This window comes from Streptopelia decaocto, assembly GCF_964273445.1.
Source record: "Streptopelia decaocto genome assembly, chromosome: 13".
NCBI lineage: Eukaryota > Metazoa > Chordata > Aves > Columbiformes > Columbidae > Streptopelia > Streptopelia decaocto.
Genome location: NC_138668.1, coordinates 17,461,274 through 17,482,030, shown reverse-complemented (window position 1 = coordinate 17,482,030; position 20,757 = coordinate 17,461,274). Strand labels below are relative to the sequence as shown.

Sequence of the window (20,757 nt, the reverse complement as noted above, 5' to 3'; positions counted from 1 at the left end):
AAATATTTGGAATATTTTGTCATTTTGCCAGTTTTTTCCCCAAATACGGCTATTTCTCTGCAATATATGGGCATTGTTGTCCTAAATATGTTGTGTTGTGTTTTGTTTTTCTCTCTTCTTTATGTCCTCTTTTACCCGAAATGCAGGAGTATTTCTCTGTGAGCCTGGAAACCTCTCTGATCTGTGCTTGACTCCAGGCCATGGCATTGGCAGAGCTGATCGAGCTTCTCAGCTGGATCCTGGTTGTGAGCCTTGGGCTGTCCCAGAGGTAAGCTGTCACTGTCCGTCTGCTTCAGGGAATAAACACTCGCGTTTTAATAGGTTATTCATGTGTGATTGTACTCAAAAGCTTTTCAAAAGCTTTTTGTGCCTTGGTGGTGTTACACAGACAAGTAATGAATATTCATTTGCCTGAAAACCTGCTAGGTCTCAGCAAAAAGGTCACCCATGTTCCATTTCTAGCTGTGGGAACATACACCTTTGTATGTGTCCTGTGTCATTACCTCAGCCCCTCCCATCACTGCAGGTGACTGAGGAAGAAGGAGATCACAACATGCCATGGAAGCTCCTCCCCTGTGTTTGACTCCCTGTTTGGTTCCTGCAGTCCATGGTGATCAAGCCTCTTGGTGTAATCCTGCTCCTGAGCCTGGTGGGAATGCCAGGGGTAAGTGTTCAGTCTTCATTGGTCACTGGCCTTTTGCATTTGCTAATATTTGGTTTATTATTTGTTAACATCTTCCTGCAATAGTTGAGCCTTGCAGTAGCCAGCAGGCTCTTTGCTAGAAGAAACATGGCTGATCATTTTTTGCCCTGGTGCTCCATGCTCCCACCTTACTGTGGGTTTCGTTTTGTGTGTGTGAGAGGTGTCCTGGTCAGAAGGCCCTGAGAGGCCCCATGTTTGTCCATCTGGTCCTTGAGGGGTGTTGCATGTGGCCTGGTCACAGTAGTTTGGAAGCTGCCAGGTCCCAGCCAAGGGGTCTGCAGCCCCTCTGCAGCTTCGGAAATTTCAGCATGCGTCTGGGCCCCATGTTGTTGCCTGACCCCCGTCCAGGCACTGCAGGTCACTGAGGACAAGGTAGATCACAACGTGAAATGGAAATGCTTTTCCTTTCTCCTTGTTTCCAGCTGTCCCTGTAGGCAGCGGCTACTTGACTTCTTGACTTGAGTCTGTCCGTGAGCCTCGGGGCGATCCCGCAGGTACGACCTTGGAACAGATGAGCGTTTACATGTTAATTTCTCTTCCTGTGAAATTTAGCTTGCTACTTTCTTGGCTGACGCTCGGTCACGCAGAGGGGAAGTGGGTCCGCCTCAGTGCTGTGCCCCAGAGGGCTCTGCCTTGCAAAGCTCTTTGCCAACTGCTCCATCTCTGCGCTGCTTGCAGTGCCGGCTGCCGAGCCAGCAGCAGTTGGGGCTGAGTTTAGAGCTGGGTGAGCTCCAGGGAGTCCTTTCTCCTCACAGCTCCAGGCCTGGTTAGTGGCCACTGCAAATGCTGGATAAATGTTGGCAAGATGCTCCTGACGGGAAGGGAGAGAGGAGCTGCCACTGGGATGGGTTTGGATCCTGAGGACACAGCGGTGGGTGACAGGGGTGGCCATTGCGGAGGGGCAGTGTGAGCTCTGGTGCTGCTGTCTCCAGGCTGGATCACCAGACGCAGGCCACCATGCTGGTTCACCAGATCTTTGGCGGATCCCTGTGGTTCCGTGTTGAGCGCTGGCTGCCAGGTCCTGGGCCTGTGACTCTCAGGGCAGCGGTTTCCCTGAGAGCCTTGCAGTAAAAATCTTTTGGGAAAACTGCTGAGTGTGTGTAACTTACCCAGAGGTGCAGCTGGTCAGTCTTGTGGTTCCTGTGGGTTGTGGCGTGTGTTGTAGTGATGAAAAAAGCTGTTGGCTGGGGGCCCCCAGCTCTTTGCCACCAGCTGAGGAGCCCATGTTGGCAGTTATGTACCAGCACTTGCTGTCCCAGCACACAGTGGAATTGCACGCTGTGAATCCTGGTGCCGACACCCCAGAGCCCAAAGCTGGAGAGGGGGAACACGGCAGCTGCCTGTGCTGTGCTGGGGTGGTGTTGGGTGTAGGTGTTGTGCCAGGGTGTGCTTACTGCTCTTGCTTTTGCAGTGAAGTTCTCAGCGTGCAAGAGCATCTGGGAGACCTCTGACCCTTTCCTGGACCTGGTGCTGGAGATCAGGTAGTGGGGCAGGGTGTGGGTGGGGGAGCTCTGCTCTCACAGGGGATGTTCCTGCAGCTGCACCGTTACTGCTCTCGAGGCTGCTGAACTGCCAGTGTCAGGCAGGGTGCAGGCAAGAGGGAAGCAGCTTCTGTTGTTGTGCTGCCTCTGTCTGGCAGAGCAGAGCCTGTTGCCTGAGCATGAGCCACGACTCCTCCATTGAGGCTCCATGGGACTGGGGACAGTACAGCCGTCCCTCATGGCATGCTGGCCAGTGCCTGGCTGGGGCCAGGCTCAGGGGTTTGGTGCAGTCTGTGGCCCTGTGCTCATGCTCTGTTTTATCTCTCGGGGCCAGCGTCTCTGATCAGGTGTAAAAAGCTGTGACCAACAGACCCATCTCTTCACCAGTGACAGTCCAGGTGAGTCCTGAAGGCTGTTCTGGGCCAGAGCTGCAGCGAGCTGCTGCCCCTCTGCCTGCTCTGCGAGGGCAGGTGTGCTGCAGCTTGGCAGGGAGGCAGGCACTGCACCCAATGGACAGGGGTGAGGGAGGATGACTTGCAGGAAGGATCCTGCTCAGTTAAGAGTTGCTGTGTGAGCTTGGAGGGGATGGGATTGCAGTATCACCCTGTGTCCTTGGCGCAGTGATTCAGCCTGGAGGCCCAAAAAGCTGTTCACCCTCCTGCAGCTGCCTCGTGTGCCCAGAACAGTTCAGAGCTCCTGCAACACCAGCAGCACAAGTGGGGCCAAAGCAGAGCTGTCCTGGCAGAGCTCCTGGGAGAGCAAGCAGCCACCTACCTCACCCAAGCTGCTGCTGGAGCCCATCCCCAGCCAGGAGCCCAGGGGCAGTGGGGAGAATGCTGAGACCCTGGAGAGGGACTCCTGCAGCAGCGGTGCTGCCAGCCCAGCGCACGGCACAGCGGGATCTGCCCAAAGCGTCCCAGAAGGCCCAGGGTGGAACCAGCAGCTTCTGCACCTCTCAGGAATCCGGCTGTGGCATGGACCTCCCTACTACCGCCAGCACCAAGATGGCTGCACCCAAAGACTCCAAACTGGCAAAATTGAAATCCTCCCTGTTGGCCAGTGCTGCTCTGGAGCTGAACATCACCGTGTCACCACCACCAGCCATGAAGCTGGTGCTTTCTGCCATAAAATGAGCCTGAGCTGCTGCCTGGAGTCTTCGACAGGTGCCTTGTGTCTTCTGAGCTGGGGATTGTGTTGGGGAGAGTGTAGACTGGATGCTGGGTGTCTTGCTAAGCTGGAGGCAGACAGGGAGAGCCCCTCAGCCCCAGGGCTGCAGCAGTTGCTCTGGTTTGGGGTACAGGGCCAGGTCCCCGCTGTTGTTCCCATCCCTGATTAAGGCTGGAGAAACGCCTCCTGTCTTCTTGCTCAGGACAGAGGGGTGGCTGTGCCAGTCCCTGGAGCGGGGTGGCCTCACCAATCTTCTCTGAGTGTCTTGTCCCCTGGGGCGATGGGAGCAGGTGACTCCCCAGCTGGAGGCTGCAGAGTCTCCTCCTCCCCACGCAGGGGCTGGGACCGGCCCTCTGGGTGCTGCTGTGCAACCAGGGCTCAGGACAGTGCACTGGCGTTTCTGTTGTTTAAATGTCCTTCCTTCCTTTTTTCGTTTCTGCTTCTAAGAGAAAACACTTCTGATTTGTTGACCACCACCCACTTTCCTCTCCCCTTCTGTGTCTTTACCCTTCCTTTTACTCTGGGCTCACCTTCTTATTTTCTTCTCTTGGCTCATGGAAACCTCTTTTCTTTAGATCACGAAGTTTGTTGCTTTTTTTTTCATGTCAATAACTGCAGCACAGCATCCTGTGGAAGGCGAGCAGAAGTGACCATTGCACATGACCTCATTCACAATTGGCCAACCACAGCTACCCCTTGGACACCACCCACCCCAACTCCTTGGCCTTTTGGCAAGTCGAGGTAAGTGGTGCCAGTCGCTCCCAGGCTCCTGCACGGCAGCAAGGCCAGTAGTCCACGAGGCAACTGTCTGACATGGCAGGTGGCCCGGGGAGTGATTTCAGCAGCCACCTCTCCTGTTCTCTTGGATTGGCTAAGATGGGTACTGTGCTTGTGCACTGTGGAGTGTGGAGGAAGAGGTGGGCTCCTGCTCCTGACCTGGCCTTCAGATCATGTCAGCCTCTTTTCCTGTTCTGCAGGCTGTCCTCATCTGCTCTCCATTGGCCAAATCGTGAAAAGCCAACCTTCAGCTTCATCCTCAGCTCAGCCCTTTGGCTCCCAGCCTCCCCGTGACCACCTGTTCCACTGCCCACACTTCACACCACCTTCGTCCCTGCAGCAGCGAGAAGGAGCCCAGCCAGGTCACCCTGGTTCCTCCAGAAAGCGTTAGTGTAAGCAGCACCGTGGAGCAGACAGCAGCCCCTGTGCTCTGGCTGTGAAGGACAAGGATCAAGTCTCCAGCCCCCAGGGAAGAAGAGGAAGAATCTCACAGGAGGGCTCAGTGTCCGCTGCGGGGAAGGAGGTGGCAGGCAAGGGTCCCAGCGGTGGCAGGGAGGCACCCAGCTGTCAGCACCGAAAGATCAGGCCCGTGGTGCAAGTGTCAGGCCCCAGGACCTGTCTGGACCTTCCTCCCTCAAGAGGAAGAAAAAGAGAATGGAGGAGACAGAAGAGTGCTGCTCAGGGTTAGAATTAGGTTTAGCATTAGCGTTACAGATTGTGGGTAAGGGTTAGAATGAAGGCTTGGGTTTAGGTTCAGTGTTTAGGGTTTGAGTTAGTGATAGGGTTAAAGTTAAGTTTATGGGTTAGGATTAGAGTTACAGTTTGCTTTTAGGTGCTAGGGTTAGACTTGGGGTTAGTGAAGAGTATTATGGTAAGTAGTTAGGGTTAGGGGTAGGGACAGAGTTAAGGTTGTGTTTTGGTTAGAGGTAGGTTTATGGTTTAGGTTTAGAGTTAGTCGTTAGGATTAGGGTAGGGTTAGGGATGAGGAATTGCCATTGTAGTTAGTGGTAGGGTTTGTGGATAAGGGAAATGGTTAGATTTTGGGTTTGAGGTTAGGATTAGGGGTCTGGTAGTGCTTGGAATAGTGGTTAGGGTTAAGAGTTAGTGTTAGAGCGATGGTTAGAGTAAGGGTTGGAATTTGGGGTAGAACTGGGGTTAGCGGTTAGGACCAGGATCAGAGTTTTTCTTAGGGTTATCATTTGTTGGTTATTGTTTCTTGGCTAGCATGTATTAGATTTAGAGTTAGGATTATTGTTTAGGGTTAGGTTTCAGTGTTAGGGGCTAGGGTTAGAGGATATGTTAGGTTGAGAATTAGTGCTACAGGTTAGAGTTAGGATTAGGTTTGTATTAACGTCAGAGGGGGCTAGTGTTTTGTCAGATGTAGGGATAGGGCTTTGGGTAAAGCACAGGGTCAGGATTAGAGTTACCAGTTAGGGATTAGGAGTAGTGTTAGGTTGAGATAAGGTGTATGGTGGGGCTTAGATAAGGGTTAGGGGTTTGGGTGTAGAGTTAGAGTTAGCATTAGGTAAGGTTTCAGGTTAGGTTTAGATTACAGGTAGGTTTAGGGGTTAGGGTTATAGTTAGGATTAGGGTTTGCAGTTAGGGTTAGTGGTTAGTTGTCGAGTTCTAATTAGAGGTAGGGTTAGACTTAGCCTTAGGGAAAAGAATAAATTTTAGTTGTAGGGTTAGGATTTGGGTTAGTGTTAAGGTGTAGGGGTTATTGTTAAAGTAAGTATGAGGTTTAGAATTAGGCTTGCAAGCTAGGGTTGGGGTTAAGGTTTAGGAGTTAGGTTTAGAATAAGTGTTAGGGGTTTGTTTTTGTGGTTAGAGTTACAAGTAGAGTTAAGGATAGGGTTATAGTAAGCAGTTAGGATTTAGGGTTATGGTTATAGTTAGGCTTAGGGTTAGATTAGGGTTATTGTTAGGGTTTGGTGTTAGGGCTTTGATCAGGGCTAGAGTTAGCATTAGGTTTCAGGTTTAGTCTTAGGGTTAGGATTTACAGTAAAGGTTAGAGTTAGGGTAAAAGTTAGGGCTTAATTTAATGGTTAAGTTAGGGTTAGATTGGGAGTTAGGGTTAGGGTTAGGATTAGGTTTAGGTTTAGCATTTAGATAAGGGTCAGGTTTTAGATAAGGTTGAGGGTTAGTGTTAGATAAGGTTTTGGGTTAGGGGCTAGAGTTAGGGTTAGAGTTTGGGAAAGGCTTAGGGAGCATGGTTAGGGTTAGTGTTTGGGGTGAGGGTTTTGGGTGAGGGTTATGGGTCAGGTTTTGGGTTAGAGTTAGTCTTAGAGTTGGGATTAAACTTTGGGCAAGAGGTTAGAGTATAGCGTTAAGGGTTAGGGTTAGGAGTTTGTGTTTGGGTTATACGAGGTTTAGGTTAGGGTTACATGGTAGGGTTAAGGTCTAGGGTTAGATTTAGGGTAAAGGTAAGTGTTAGGAGTTACAGTTAGGGTTAGGTTTAGGAATTAGGGAGTGGGGTTAGATTTTGGGGTTAGGGATTTGAGCTAGGGTTAGGGGGAAGGGTTACATTTAGGGTTAGAAATAGGGTTAAACGTAGGGCAAGGGGTCAGAGTTAGGGTTAGAATTACTGTGAGTTAGATGAGGTTTAGGATTAGGGGTATGTAGAGTTAGGCTTTAGGGTTAAGAGTTATGGTTAGTGCTAGAGTTAGGAGCTAGGGGTTAGTCTGAGAGGTAGGGTTTGAGGTTCAGGTATGTGTTTGCATTGGGGTTTGGGTTAGGTGTTCAAATATTAGGGGTAGGATTTGATTAGAGTTCGAGAGTAGTGTCAGTGGAAGTGGTTAGGGTTAGGGGTTAGTTTTAGGAGGTAGGGCTAGGGTTAGGGTTATGTTTAGAGTCAGGGTTAGGGTTAGAATTAGGGGTAGGGTCAGGGTTTGATTAGGATAAGGGCTGGAATTAAGGTTAGGGCTTTTGGGTTTGGGTTAGGGGTAGAGTTTGGTTTTAGGTTGAGGCTTAGATTTGTGATTACAGTAAGAAGGCTAAGCATTAGGTTTAGAGTTGGAGTCAGTTTGGGTTAGGGGTTTGCATTAGCGTTCCATTAGGGTGAAGATAGTTGGGTAGAATTTAGGGTTAGGCTTAGGGTTGAGGGAGTAGCATCAGTTAGGAGTAGCTTAGGTGTAGGAGTTGGGGCTTGGGGTAAGAGTTAGGGGTTGGGGTTAGAGTTAGGGACAGGAAATATAATTAGGATTAGGACAAGGGTTAGATTAGTTTAAAGTTTAGGGGTTAGGCAGTAGTGCTAGAAAAGGTGGTTAGGGTTAGGTTTTAGAATTCTGTTGGAGATACGGGTTCAGGTTCATGGTTAGGGAGTAATGTTATTGTAAATGGTTAAGATTAGCATAGGAGATTAGGTTTAGGGGTGAGGCTAGAGTTAGGGTTAGAGTTAGGTTTAGGATTCTGTTTAGAGGTCGGATTAGGGTTAGATTTCATGTTAGGGTTAGTGTTGGGTTTGGTTGGTTGAAGGGTTATGGTTAAAGTTAGGTTAGTGATAGGGTTATGGTTAGGTTAAGGTTAGGGTTTAGGTTTAGTGTTAGGACTAGGTTTCAAGTTAGGGTTAGAGTTAGTATTAGGGTTTAGACTTACCATTAAGGTTATAGTTAGTGTTAGGGGTCAGCATTAGGGTTATCATAAGTGTTGGGTTTGTGTTAGGGAGTAGTGTTATGGTTAGTGGAACTGGTTAGGGTTAGGTAGGGTTAGTTTCAGGGTTTAGGGGCTATTGCTCGAGTAAGGGTGAGGTTTAGAATGACGGTTACTGGCTAGGGTTAGGGTTAAGGTTTAGGGCTGAGCTTTAGAGTCAGCTTTAGGGGGTTGGTGTTAGGCTTAGGTATTAGGGAGAAGAACTAGGGTTAGATTGAAGGATAAGATTATGGCTAGGATAAGTGGTTAGGACTTAGGTTTAGGGTTATAGTTCCTTTTAGGGTTAGATTAGAGTCAGTTATTGGGTAGCATTACCAAGTAGGCAGAAAGATAAGAGTTAGGGTTTGATGTTAGCGTTAGATTTTGGGTTGGGGGTATTGTTAGGTTAGGGTTTGGATTTTTATTTATGTGATGTTAGTCTTAGGGTTAGAGTTAGGGGTTTGTCTTAAATTTTAGGATTAGATTTAGGATTAGTATTTAGGTTTACATTTAGGCTTAAGTTTTAGGATTTGGTTTAGCGTAATGGTTGGATTAGGGTTAATGTTAGGGGTTCCGGAGTTGTCTTAGGGGTAGAGTTAAGTTTTGGGGTTAGATTTAGGGGTAGGGTTAGATTAAGGTTTAGGGTTAGAATCACGGTTAGGGCACTGAACTAGTTTTAGAGTTAGGGTTAGAGGTTGGTCTTAGATTTAGCCTTTGCTTTAGGATTACAGTAAGTGATTGTACTAACATTAGAGGTTTAGATTTAGGGATAGGTGTTAGGGGTAGTGTTAGGGTTATTATTAGGGTTTGATTAGGTTTAGTGTTTATGCGTAGGGATGTGGTTAGTGGTAAAGGTTAGTATTAGGGTTAGTGTTAGAGGTAAGGATTAAGGTTAGGGGTTAGGGAATAGTGTTGGTATAAGCAGTTAGACTTAATGTTTAGGGGGAAAGGGTAAGAATATGGTTAAGGTTAGCACTATTTGTAAGTATTACAGTTATAGTTAGGTTTAGGTTAGGGGTGAGTGGTAGGGGTTAGAGTTAGAATTAGGGTTAGGGGTAAGGGTTAGAGGTCAGCTTAGGGGCTACCATTATAATTTTGATTAGATTTAGGGTTAGAATTAGGCTTAGATTTTAGACTTAGAGTTAAGATTTGAGTTAAAGATAGGGATTAGGATTAGGGTTGGGGTAAGGGTTGGATTAGAGTTAGATGTTGGGGTTAGGAGTTTTGTTATTTGGATGGTCAGGTTTAGGTTTTAGATTTATATTGAAGGGTTAGGGCTAGGACACTGGGTTACGGTTAGAGGTAGTGTTAATGTTATTTTTGGGATAGTGGTTTAGGGTTAAAGTTTATCTTAGAATGATGGGTTAGGATTTAGCATTAGATTAGAGATAGGTTTAGGTTAGGGTTTAGGGTTAGGCTTAGAGGTTGAGTTAATGGTTAGCGTTAGATATTAGGGTTGGTTTAGTGTTAATTTTAGTTTAAGTGCTTAGGGTTGGCGGCTGGGTTCAGGAGCTAGAGATAGAAAGGAGGCTAGGATTAGATTAGGGTTATGTTTAGGTTTAGTATAAGTGCTTAGGGTTGGCGGCTGGGTTCAGGAGGTAGAGATAGAAATGGGGCTAGGATTAGATTAGGGTTATGTTTAGGTTTAAGGTTTCATTTAGAGTAAATTTAGGGGTTAGATTTAGATTTCAGGTTAGTTGGGTTAGTGTTGGGTCTGGGTTAGGCTTAGGTTAGGGTTAGATTAGGTTAGTTTCGGCTTACCATTAAGGTTAGGTTAGTGATAGGGTTAGTGTTAGTTTAGGGTTATAGTTTAGGATTGGGTTTAGGGTTTCTGTTAGGGTTAGAGTCAGGGTTAGGGCTCAGTTTTAGATTTACGGTTGCAGTTAGTAGTAGGGGTTAGGGGTAAGGTTAGGGTATGGGTTGGAATAGTGTTACGTTTCGGGGTTAGGGTGTAGTTTGGATTTACATTTCAGGTTTGGTTAGTGTTCAGGTTAGAGTTAGGGTTAATGGTTAGTTTTAGATTTACAGTTAGGGTTAGGTTTAGGGGCCAGGGAGTTGTGTCAGTGGAAGTGGTTAAGGTTAGGGGTTAGTTTTAGGATTTAGGGTTTGAGTTAGGGTTAAGTTTCAGATTAGATTTAGGGTTAGGGTTAGATTAGAGTCAGATGATGGTGTTTACAGTTACACTTATGGTTAGGGGTTTGGATGAGGTTTACAGTTAGGATTAGATTAGTGTTAGGATATAGTTAGTCTTAGGGCTAAGGATTAGGTTTCAGAGTTAGGGAATAGTGTTAGTGTAAGCAGTTAGGGTTAGGTTTTAATATTAGGGTTGAAGGGTAGAACTAGGGTTAGGGTTAGAGTTAGGATTATGGGTAAGTATTAGAGTTAGATTAGGTTTAGAAGAGGGTTAGAATGTAGGGTTGGAGTTAGCGTTAGGGGTTAGTTTTATGTTTTGGGTTAGAGTTAGGATTACGTTTTAGCTTTAGATTGAGGTTAGAGTTAGAGATGGGGTTAGCACTAGGGTTAGGGTTAGTGTTAGGCAGTAGTGTTAGTGGAATGGTCAGAGTTAGGTTTTAGATTTATATTGGAGATGGAGGTTGGGGTTGGCATTAAGGGTTGCAATTCTGGTTAGTGGTTAGGGGGTAGTGTAGGTGTAAGTCGTTAGGATTAGTGTAAGGGGTTAGGTTTAGGGGTTAGGGGCCGGGATAGCTTTAGGGTTAGGATAATGTGTAAGGGTTTGAATTAGGGTTAGTTTAGGGTTAGAGTCAGTCGTAAAAGTTGCAGGTTAGGATTTAGGGTTAGGGCTTGGTTTAGTGTAGTGTTTGGTTTAAGGCTGGTGTTAGTATGATGGGTTAGGGTTAGTTTTAGGGTTAAGCTATGGTTATGGGTTAGGGTTAGAGGTCGCATTAGGGTAAGATTTCAGTGGTTCAAGTTAGGGTAAGGGTAGAGTTAGGGTTAGTTTTAGTCTAAGTGGTTAAGGCTAGGGGTAGGGGTAGGCTTAGGTTTAGGGTTAGGTTTAGGTTTTGGGTTATACTAGGGTTAGTTTTAGGGTTAGGGAGCTTTAGTTTGGGTTAGATTTTTGCAAGAGGTAGGGTTAGGGTGGTGTTGGGGTGAATGTTATGGTTAGGTGAATGATAGGTGTAGGGTAAATTTTAGGTTTGGGGGTTAGGATTATGGTTAGGGTAAGGGATGGATAAGTGATAGGGTTACGGCTTAGGGAGTTTTGTTATTTGAATGGTCAGTTTTAGGTTTTAGATTTATATTGAAGGGTTAGGGCTAGGACACTGGGTTAGGGTTAGAGGTAGTGTTAGTGTTATTTTTGGGATAGGGGTTTAGGGCTATAGTTAGAATGATGGGTTAGGATTTAGCATTAGATTAGAGCTAGGTTTAGATTAGGCTTTAGGGTTAGGCTTAGAGGTTGAGTTAATGGTTAGGGTTAGATATTGGGGTTGGGTTAGTGTTAATTTTAGTATAAGTGCTTAGGGTTGGCGGCTGGGTTCATGGGCTAGGGATGTGAATGGGGCTGGGATTAGATTAAGGTTATGCTTAGGTTAAAGGTTTGGTTTAGAGGTGAATTTAGGGGTTAGGTGTAGATTTCAGGTTAGAATTAGCATTAGGTTAGGTTAGTTACGGCTTACCATTAAGGTTAGGTTAGTGATAGAGTTAGTGTTAGGTTAGGTTTAGAGTTTCGTATTGGGGTTAGAGTTTAGGGTTACTGTTAGAGTTAGAATCAGGGCTAGGGCTCAGTTTTAGATTTACGGTTAGAATTAGTGGTAGGGGTTAGGATTAAGGTTATGGTATGGGTTGGAATAGTGTTACGTTTCAGGGTTAGGGTGTAGTTTGGATTTACATCTCGGGTTTGGTTAGTGTTCAGGTTAGAGTTAGGGTTAGTGGTTAGTTTTAGATTTACAGTTAGGGTTAGGTTTAGGCGCCAGGGAGTTGTGTCAGTGGAAGTAGTTAAGGTTAGGGGTTAGTTTTAGGATTTAGGGTTTGAGTTAGGGTTAAGTTTCAGATTAGATTTAGGGTTAGGGTTAGATTAGAGTCAGATGATGGTGTTTACAGTTACACTTAGGGGTTTGGATGAGGTTTACAGTTAGGATTAGATTAGTGTTAGGATATAGTTAGTCTTAGGGCTAAGGATTAGGTTTCAGAGTTAGGGAATAGTGTTAGTGTAAGCAGTTAGGGTTAGGTTTTAATATTAGGGTTGAAGGGTAGAACTAGGGTTAGAGTTAGGATTATGGGTAAGTATTAGAGTTAGATTAGGTTTAGAAGAGGGTTAGAATGTAGGGTTGGAGTTAGCGTTAGGGGTTAGTTTTATGTTTTGGGTTAGAGTTAGGATTACATTTTAGCTTTAGTTAGAGTTAGGGATGGGGTTAGCATTAGGGTTAGGGTTAGTGTTAGGCAGTAGTGTTAGTGGAATGGTCAGAGTTAGGTTTTAGATTTATATTGGAGATGGAGGTTGGGGTTGGCATTAAGGGTTGCAATTCTGGTTAGTGGTTAGGGGGTAGTGTAGGTGTAAGTCGTTAGGATTAGTGTAAGGGGTTAGGTTTAGGCGTTGGGGGTTGGGATAGCTTTAGGGTTAGGTTAATGGGTTAGGGTTTGAATTAGGGTTAGTTTAGGGTTAGAGTCAGTCATAAGAGTTGCAGGTTAGGATTTAGGGTTAGGTCTTGGTTTAGTGTTTGGTTTAAGGCTGGTGTTAGTATGATGGGTTAGGGTTAGTTTTAGGGTTAGGCTAGGGTTATGGGTTAGGGTTAGAGGTCACATTAGGGTGATATTTGAGGTAAGAGTTTGGGTAAGGCTAGGGTTAGGGTTAGTTTTAGGATTAGGGGAGGTTTGGTTTAGGTTAGATTTTGGGCAAGAGGTAGGGTTAGCGTGGTGGTTGGGTTAATGTTATGGTTAGTTTTAGGTGAATGATAGGTGTAGGGTAAGTTTTAAGTGCAGGGGTTAGGATTAGGGTTAGGGTAAGGGATGGATAAGTGTTAGGGTTACTGCTTAGGGAGTGGTGTCAGTGGAAGTGGTTAGGGTCGGGGTTTAGCTTAGGGTCCCAGGGAGATTTGTCAGGTTCCAAGGCCTGGATGAAGAGCTCCCTTCTTGGTCGCACACATCCAAAAGACAGGGACACGTCTGTGACTGATCTGCCTGGCGCTGTCCCACCAGCAGTGGCAGATGCATCCTGGAGAGGAGTGGAGCTGCCAGGCACTGTCAGAGCATCTCCCTGAGGTGCCACTCGCTGCCCACCCAGACTCACACACTGTCCCTGGCTGTGACAGATACACCAGCTACGAGCTCTGGACACAGGACACAACAGTCCAACAGCAAAGACCATCTCTCCTGTCCTGAAAGACTCTTATGACCCCTGGAGCCCAAAGCCACGGACCACATGAACTCATTGGACATTTTAGAGGTGTGGCCTATAGACTGAGGAATGAGATCTGTGCGTATATCCAGAGATAGGAAAGTGCTGTTGATTACCTGGAATGTATTGGAGAGTGTGGGACCCGGGCACAACACAGATGGTACAGAATAAGGGGGGGGCACTGTCCTGGTTTCAGCTGGGAGAGAGTTAATTTTCTTCCTAGTAGCTGGTAGAGTGCAGTGTGTTGGATTTAACCTGAGAAGAATGTTGATAGCACAGGGATGTTTTGGTTGTTGCTAAGCCATGTTTATCCCAAAGCAAGGACTTTTCAGCAAGGAGGCTGGAGATGCACAAGAAGCTGGGAGGGGCACAGGCAGGACAGCTGGCCCAAGTGGCCAAAGGGATATTCCACACCATATGATGTCATGCTTGGTATGTAAACTAGAGAAAAGTTATCTGGGGGACCGCTGTTTGGGATCTGGCTGGGTGTCACTCAGTGGGTGGTGAGCAATTGCATTGTACGTGACTTGGTTTATATCTCCTGTTATTATTTTTTGCAATTTTTGTTATTATTTTTGCAATTACTACTATTACTACTGCCATCATTATTATTATAATTACTATTACTATAATTACTTTACTTATTATCATTACTATATTTATTTTAGCTATTGTAGCTGTTGTTTCCATTGTAGCTGTTGTTTCCATTGTTGCTATTGTTTCCATTGTTGCTATTGTTTCCATTGTTGCTATTGTTTCCATTGTTGCTATTGTTTCCATTGTTGCTATTGTTTCCATTGTTGCTATTGTTTCCATTGTTGCTATTGTTTCCATTGTTGCTATTGTTTCCATTGTTGCTATTGTTTCCATTGTTGCTATTGTTTCCATTGTTGCTATTGTTTCCATTGTTGCTATTGTTTCCATTGTTGCTATTGTTTCCATTGTAGCTATTGTTTCCATTGTAGCTATTGTTTCCATTGTAGCTATTGTTTCCATTGTAGCTATTGTTTCCATTGTAGCTATTGTTTCCATTGTAGCTATTGTTTCCATTGTAGCTATTGTTTCCATTGTAGCTATTGTTTCCATTGTAGCTATTGTTTCCATTGTAGCTATTGTTTCCATTGTAGCTATTGTTTCCATTGTTATTGTTTTGCCTTTCTGTCTCATTAAACTGTCTTCATTTTAACCCAAGATGTTTATTTCTTTCCTGATTCCCTCTCCCATCCCACGGCGCTGGAGGGAGTAAGAGAAGGGCTGTGTGTGATGTTCAGCTGCCTGCTGGGTTAAACAAAACAGTCCTGGTGAAAGGAGTGATCATGCAAGGTGTCCCAGAGGAAGAGGTGAACCTGAGGAGGGCACAGGGTAACAAGGGCCCTTCAATGCCAGGACAGGCTGTGAGGAGCCAGGATGCCAAAAGATGTCAGACTGGAGAATGTTTCAGGACACCATCTTGGTTCAGCCCTCCCCTGCCCTTTGTGCCATGAGAGACACCCCATGGTCCTGCCCAGCCTTGTCCTCGGCTCCTGAGCCAGCTGGGAAGATGGAAAGGGCTCAGCAGCAGTGATCCTCATCCAGCTGGGTCTGTTTCCCAGCCCAACCAGCGTGGCCAGAGCAGAGTCACCCATGGCCCCAGGGCACCACAGCCCCTCGCTCTGCAGAGCAGCATCGCCAGCTCAGGGCCCTGTGGGAGCACAGGGAGGGAACCAGGACCAGCCGGCCAGGCCAGGCTGGACACCCTCACCTGGGGAAAGGGATGTCCCTGGAGAAGAGCAAGGGAGCATTTCTGTGCCTGCAGGAGGAATCCAGGAGGAAGAGAAACCTCTTTCTGCAGACACTCATTTGGGTCAGGCTGCTCTGTTGCTGGAGCAGGACTCTTGTTCTGGTCTGAGGAGAGGGGCTGGCACTGATGGACACAGGTCATCTGTGGTGGGATCTGCTGGAGTTGAATCTGCTTTTCCTGTCTGTCCACACCTCCTCAGGAGACACTCTGCATCGGTATCCATGGGGGAATTCTTCTATCACATTTTCAAAGTGCTCACTGCCAAAACAGTGTCATCCTTCCCAACTTCTCTGTCATCCTCACTCACACAAGATAGATAATTCAACCTGTTGCCCATGTCATTGAGGAGCTCCATATATCTGAGCTGATCCTTCACACAGGGGGATCCCTCTGCCCTCACCCTCCATGAGACTCTCTCCAGCAGACCCTGTATCCTTCAGCTGAAACACCACAGCTCAGCAAGCTGCCCCACCTCACTTCGTATAATCCAAAAATGTCACAGTGCTTTGACAAGACATGGGGCACCTCCTGGCAGTGGATGTTCGGAAGCTTGTTCAGTGCTACACCACCTGGGTTTCCACCATCCAGAGGGACACAGATTGCCTCTGTGATAGCCCTCTTGTAGAGCCAGACCTAATGAACAGCATTTTAAACAATACCTCAGAGTCTGAGTGCATTTCTTTCTGGGTTCATACCAGACCAGCATCAACTGGGGAAAAACACTCTCCCAGCACTCTTGGATGCAAACCCTCTGGTCCCAAGGGCTGGTAAGGCTGCAGTTTGCTCATGAAACCCCTGGCTTGATCCCCATCCATCACAGTTGTTGCCCTCCAGAGTCCTGCCTGGAAGCACAAAGGCCTGGAAGACTTTGCTGGTGACAACTGATGCAAAGACACGGAGACATCTCAGGTCTACCTACACCCTGTCTTACTAAATTCAGTAGTAGTCTCACAGTATTTAGGATTCTTCTTTAGCTGTTTCTGAAGTAGCAACAGCTTATCTTGATGACCTTCAGTTCCTTTTGGAGTTTTAATTGTGTTTTGATGTGAACCATTGCTATGCCTGGAGGACACTGTCCTTGAAAACAAGATGTATCCAGGCATATTGTGAAAGTATTTGGCCTTTTCGTTGATTGTATCATCAAGAGACTGAGTGAAGATCCCGGTGTGATGTGCTGCTTGTCCATGCAATGCCTGCAGCTGTTGGGTAGAGAAGAGACCAACCTTGCTTTTCTGATGACGTCTGATGACTGATACCTTGGACTGTTTGTATCAGTCAACGGTACACAGGCAATAAATCACATTCTGCAATGCTGTCTGGGGCAGCTGTGATGCACCTGCCCTGAATGGGAATGGATTTCCTGTAGGTCCTGTGTGGTCCATGTCAGCCTTGGCATCTCATGTGGGCCTGAATTGGAACATGAAATGGAACACCTACCCTGTGTTCTGTCAGGCAATGTGGGGATGACCATGGGACAACTGCCAATGTAGTCACTGGAGAGCTTGTAACTTCAGCTGATGGACACGAGAGAGAACGAGTTGTCCCTATGGTACAGGGCTGCAACCATTCCTATGTATACCAACATAAACTGCCATAACAATAGTGAGTAGGAAAAGGGTCTTTTGGCCTTTATTTGGACATGAGCTGTCATTTCACTTGGCCAAAGGACTTTCCCACCAGGCTCATGTATGATCCCCAAGATGTCACCCTGTCTCTATGAACTTCTGCATTAGACCTTTCAGTTACCTGCAATGTATCTGGTACCACCTCTGGAAACACAAATGTCACCAGTTATTTGCAGCTGAACATCTCACTCCTGCCTCTGTTGTCCTTAATTAGCACAGGAGTGGAGAAAAGAGGCTGACATGCTTATTTTGTGTGTCTATTTTGTGAACTCCTAAACAAAGGCAAGAGGAATCCCACCTCCTGGAGGTGTGTGGCAGGGATGGCAGAGAGCTGAGTGTCCTTCAAGTGCTGGGAATAGAAATGCAGGAGGAAAAGCCTCCACCGACTCAGCTGAATCCCTTCCTTCCGCACGGGTAACGAAGATCCCTCCCTGTCACTTTCTGGGTGTCCTGACTAATAATAAGACAAAAAAAAAAAAAAAAAAAAAAAGATAATAATTAGAGGTAACTTTGCCTCTGAGAGGGAAAATACACTGCTGGAAGTAAGTGTTTCTGCCCAGCATAAGGAGGGAACATCAGTGATGACTTGAGCCTGTTTCACAGCAGGTGCCCCAGGGACACCTGGAGGAGCCCAGAGGGGACAGAGAAAGGGACATCATGGGCTGCTCCTGTGCTGCTGAGCTGGGCTGGGCTCCTGGGACACAGGGAGCTCATGGCAGCGGCAGCGCTGCAGAGAGACAGCTCTGCCCAGGGCAGCTCCTCTGCACACGCAGCAGGGCTGAGGGCTCTGCCTGCAGCACCGAGGGCACAGGAGCCAGGCACAGAGAGGTTAAAGACAACATGGGGTGGAGGATGCTGAGAGATCACTGGGAGACAAATCTTCACAGCCCTGAAAAGACTAAGTCTCTGGCCATAGCCCAATTCAGCTGCAGTTCCTGGAGAGATGCTAAAGCTGGAACATTCCACAAGCTGTGGCATCTGTCAGGAGGGACGTTGCAGTTTCTTCAGTGTAGAGAAAACATGTTATATTGAGGTGAGTTTCTCTGCTGCACCTTCAGAGGGACATTTCTAATGGGCTTTTTCAAGGAGAAGGTAAAGGAAGGGATTACAGTAAAGCTAAGGACCTTTCCCAAGTCCTTATTTTCAATTTGTTTCTCTTGGGGAATTTGAGAGGAGAAATGGAAAAGGAGCTCTCATACTTGAACAAGTCACGGAGACCACTCAGTTGTAACTTCAAGCAGTCAGTAGGTCTGATAGGAGCCTCCTGATGAGCCTTCATCCACTCCTCTGCCCATGGACAGATGCAGCATCGCCTTTCCTGGACCCAGCAGGATCACCCACCTGTCTTTGTTTTCAACCTGCAAACAGGAAGATGCTCCCAGGCAGTGCCCTGCAAACAGGCAGGTGTCTTTAGGGCCAGGGTGAGGGCACAGAGTTTGGGATGGGGTCTGTGAGCACTGACAGGGAAAAGACATGGACAGGGAAACACCTCCCAGGAGGAAAATCTCCTGGCAGCAGGGACATGATCTGGGAAGGAGGACAAAAACCAGAGCTCTTGTGGGAGGGAGGATGTAGAAATCTCTGACTGATTCCCTGCAGGTCAGATCCCTCCTGTGAGCAGCCCCCCGGCCTCCTCTCCCACCCAGCAAAGCCTCTGCCCTCAGGGCCGGGGGCTCCAAGGCATGAAGCAGCTCCTGTGCAGCCAGAGCTCCAGTTCCTCTGCAGAGCACAGGGGCTGAGAGCAGCTGCCCGGCAGTGTTGGTGTCTGGGAGGTGGCTGCACAGCTGGGGAAGGGTGACACTGTCTGAGTGCCCGGCTGCCTCTGCCCTGGCCTCTCTCACACCCACCCTCACCGCATTTTCCTTCTTGCTCCCCTGCCCTGGGTCACTGCTGTTGGGATCTTGTTCTTGCTGTCAGGCTCTCTGGGGATGGCAGTTTCAGCTGCAGAGTCACAGCCTGATCTTGTGGGTCCTTTCCTGCAGGTGTGTCCATGGGAACACGTGTCCCAGCTTTGCTCTGACCTGTGGGGTGTGGGCAATGAAGTCTGTGGGGTTGAATTTCCCTGAATGAAATGCCATCATTAGCACACTTGGCTATCTGCATGAGATTTCCATCCCAGCTGTGAGCTCCCCTCCGGGATGCAAACCCAACCTATAGCATCTTTGTGTTATCTGAATGTCTCAAGGAGAAGCGCAGAAATGGTGCGACAGTCAAAATTCTGTTTGGTTTGTGAAATGAGCTACTTCTGCGCTGGGCTAAATGTGGGCTGGCTGCTGAGACCTTAGAAAACAGTGAGATGTGTAGTGGTCTGAGGCGGATCCCTCTGCTCTCAGCAGTGTCTGGTGGCTTTTCAGGGTAACATGGGAGTGTGATCAGCCCCCATCTCAGAAAGGAGCAAGCCCAGGGCAGCTGGAGCAAGACAGAGGGACAGACCAGCCCCCCTCACTCTGCACTGACCCACAGGCATCCTCTTGCCTTGCAGGACTCGCTCTGTTCTCCCTGAGTGCAGCAGAAATGCTGATGGTTTCTGACATCCAAGAACATTCCCCAGGGTGAGAGGGGAGAAGGCGCTGTAAAAAACCCCAAACCTCTCAGACTGCCTTCTGCCATCTCATTTCCTTATCCCTGGGAGTGCAGATGCTGACAGGTATTTCTGTTCCAAGAGCAGCTTCATGTGACAAAGCTGAACCCCAGAACTGTCCCCTGCCCCCATTCCCATGCCCCCTGCTGCAGAGCAGGGCTGACTCCTCAGCAGCCAGAGGGAACAGTCTCTGCTCCTCACGGCACCTCCAGCCAGCACCGCCCAGGGCTCAGACACCGAGCTGAGGAAAAGGACAAGGGGGTGTGGAGCAGGGGGAGGGTGTATGAGAAATGGCTTAGACGTTGCTCAGAGACATCTCCCAAAAATTCTCACTGTCTTTTTCTTCTGTGACAGCCCCCATAGCCAAAATCAGCAAATATCCAACAGCAGCTCCATCACCCAGTTCCTCCTCCTGCCGTTCACAGACACACGGGAGCTGCAGCTCTTGCACTTCTGGCTCTTCCTGGGCATCTGCCTGGCTGCCCTCCTGGGCAACGGCCTCATCATCACCACCATAGCCTGTGACCAGCACCTCCACACCCCCATGTACTTCTTACTCCTCAACCTCGCCCTCCTCGACCTGGGCTGCATCTCCGCCGTTGTCCCCAGGTCCATGGCCAATTCCCTCTGGGACACCAGGGCCATTTCCTATGCAGGATGTGTTATCCAGGTCTTTATCTTTGCAATGTCAACAGAGTATTGTCTTCTGACCATCATGTCCTACGACCGCTACGTTGCCATCTGCAAACCCCTGCACTACGGGACCCTCCTGGGCAGCAGAGCTTGTGTCCACATGGCAGCAGCTGCCTGGGCCACTGGGTTTCTCAATGCTGTGCTGCACACAGCCAATACATTTTCACTGCCTCTGTGCAAGGGCAATGCCCTGGGCCAGTTCTTCTGTGAAATCCCCCACATCATCAAGCTCTCCTGCTCAGGCGCCTACCTAAGGGAAGCTGGGCTTATTGTGGTCAGTGGCTGTTTATTTTTTATGTGTTTTATTTTCATTGTGCTGTCCTATGTGCAGATCTTCAGGGCTGTGCTGAGGATCCCTTCTGAGCAGGGACAGCACAAAGCCTTTTCCACCTGCCTCCCTCACCTGGCCATGGTTATTCTGTTTACCAGCACCTCTTTTTTTCCTACCTGAAGCCCCCCTCCATCTCCTTCCCATCCTTGGACCTGGTGGTGTCTGTTATATACTCATTGATACCTCCAACATTGAACCCACTCATCTACAGCATGAGGAACAAGGAGGTCAAATATGCCCTGAGGAAACTAATAGCTGGAGGCATTTCAAAAATAATAAAGTGTCCGTCATCCGCTCCTTAACAGATAACAGCTTTAATGTAACTCATTAGAGGCCCAGATTCTGTGTGTATGTTGGTGGTATTTATTTTTTAATAAATCATGATATTTTTGTCATCCTCTTTCTAATTCATTGTCTGCTTTTCTTTTCAAACCCACTGGCTCTATAAATATGCAGCTATTCTCTCTGTTTATTTAAACAAAATAAAGGGCTCTGCAGTGACTTTTTTTTCACTGATATTATTCCCCCAAGGCCTGTATGGAGCTGCAGGGACAGTTCCTGTGCATGGGAGGAGGGGAAAAGAGTCCATCATGGCAGCCCTGCCACGGAGCACCAGCGATTGTTCTTCCAGAGCTGCTC

General features: G+C 47.6%; 1 pseudogene across 1 annotated transcript; it reads left to right on the top strand.

Annotated features, from left to right (window-relative positions):
• The first annotated feature begins 200 nt into the window (after positions 1-200).
• LOC309445709 (olfactory receptor 14A16-like) lies at positions 201-20,420 on the top strand (annotated as a pseudogene). Its single transcript has 4 exons — positions 201-268; positions 1,636-1,721; positions 2,115-2,184; positions 19,449-20,420. The product of its transcript is annotated as an olfactory receptor 14A16-like (transcript).
• The last annotated feature ends 337 nt before the right edge of the window (positions 20,421-20,757 follow it).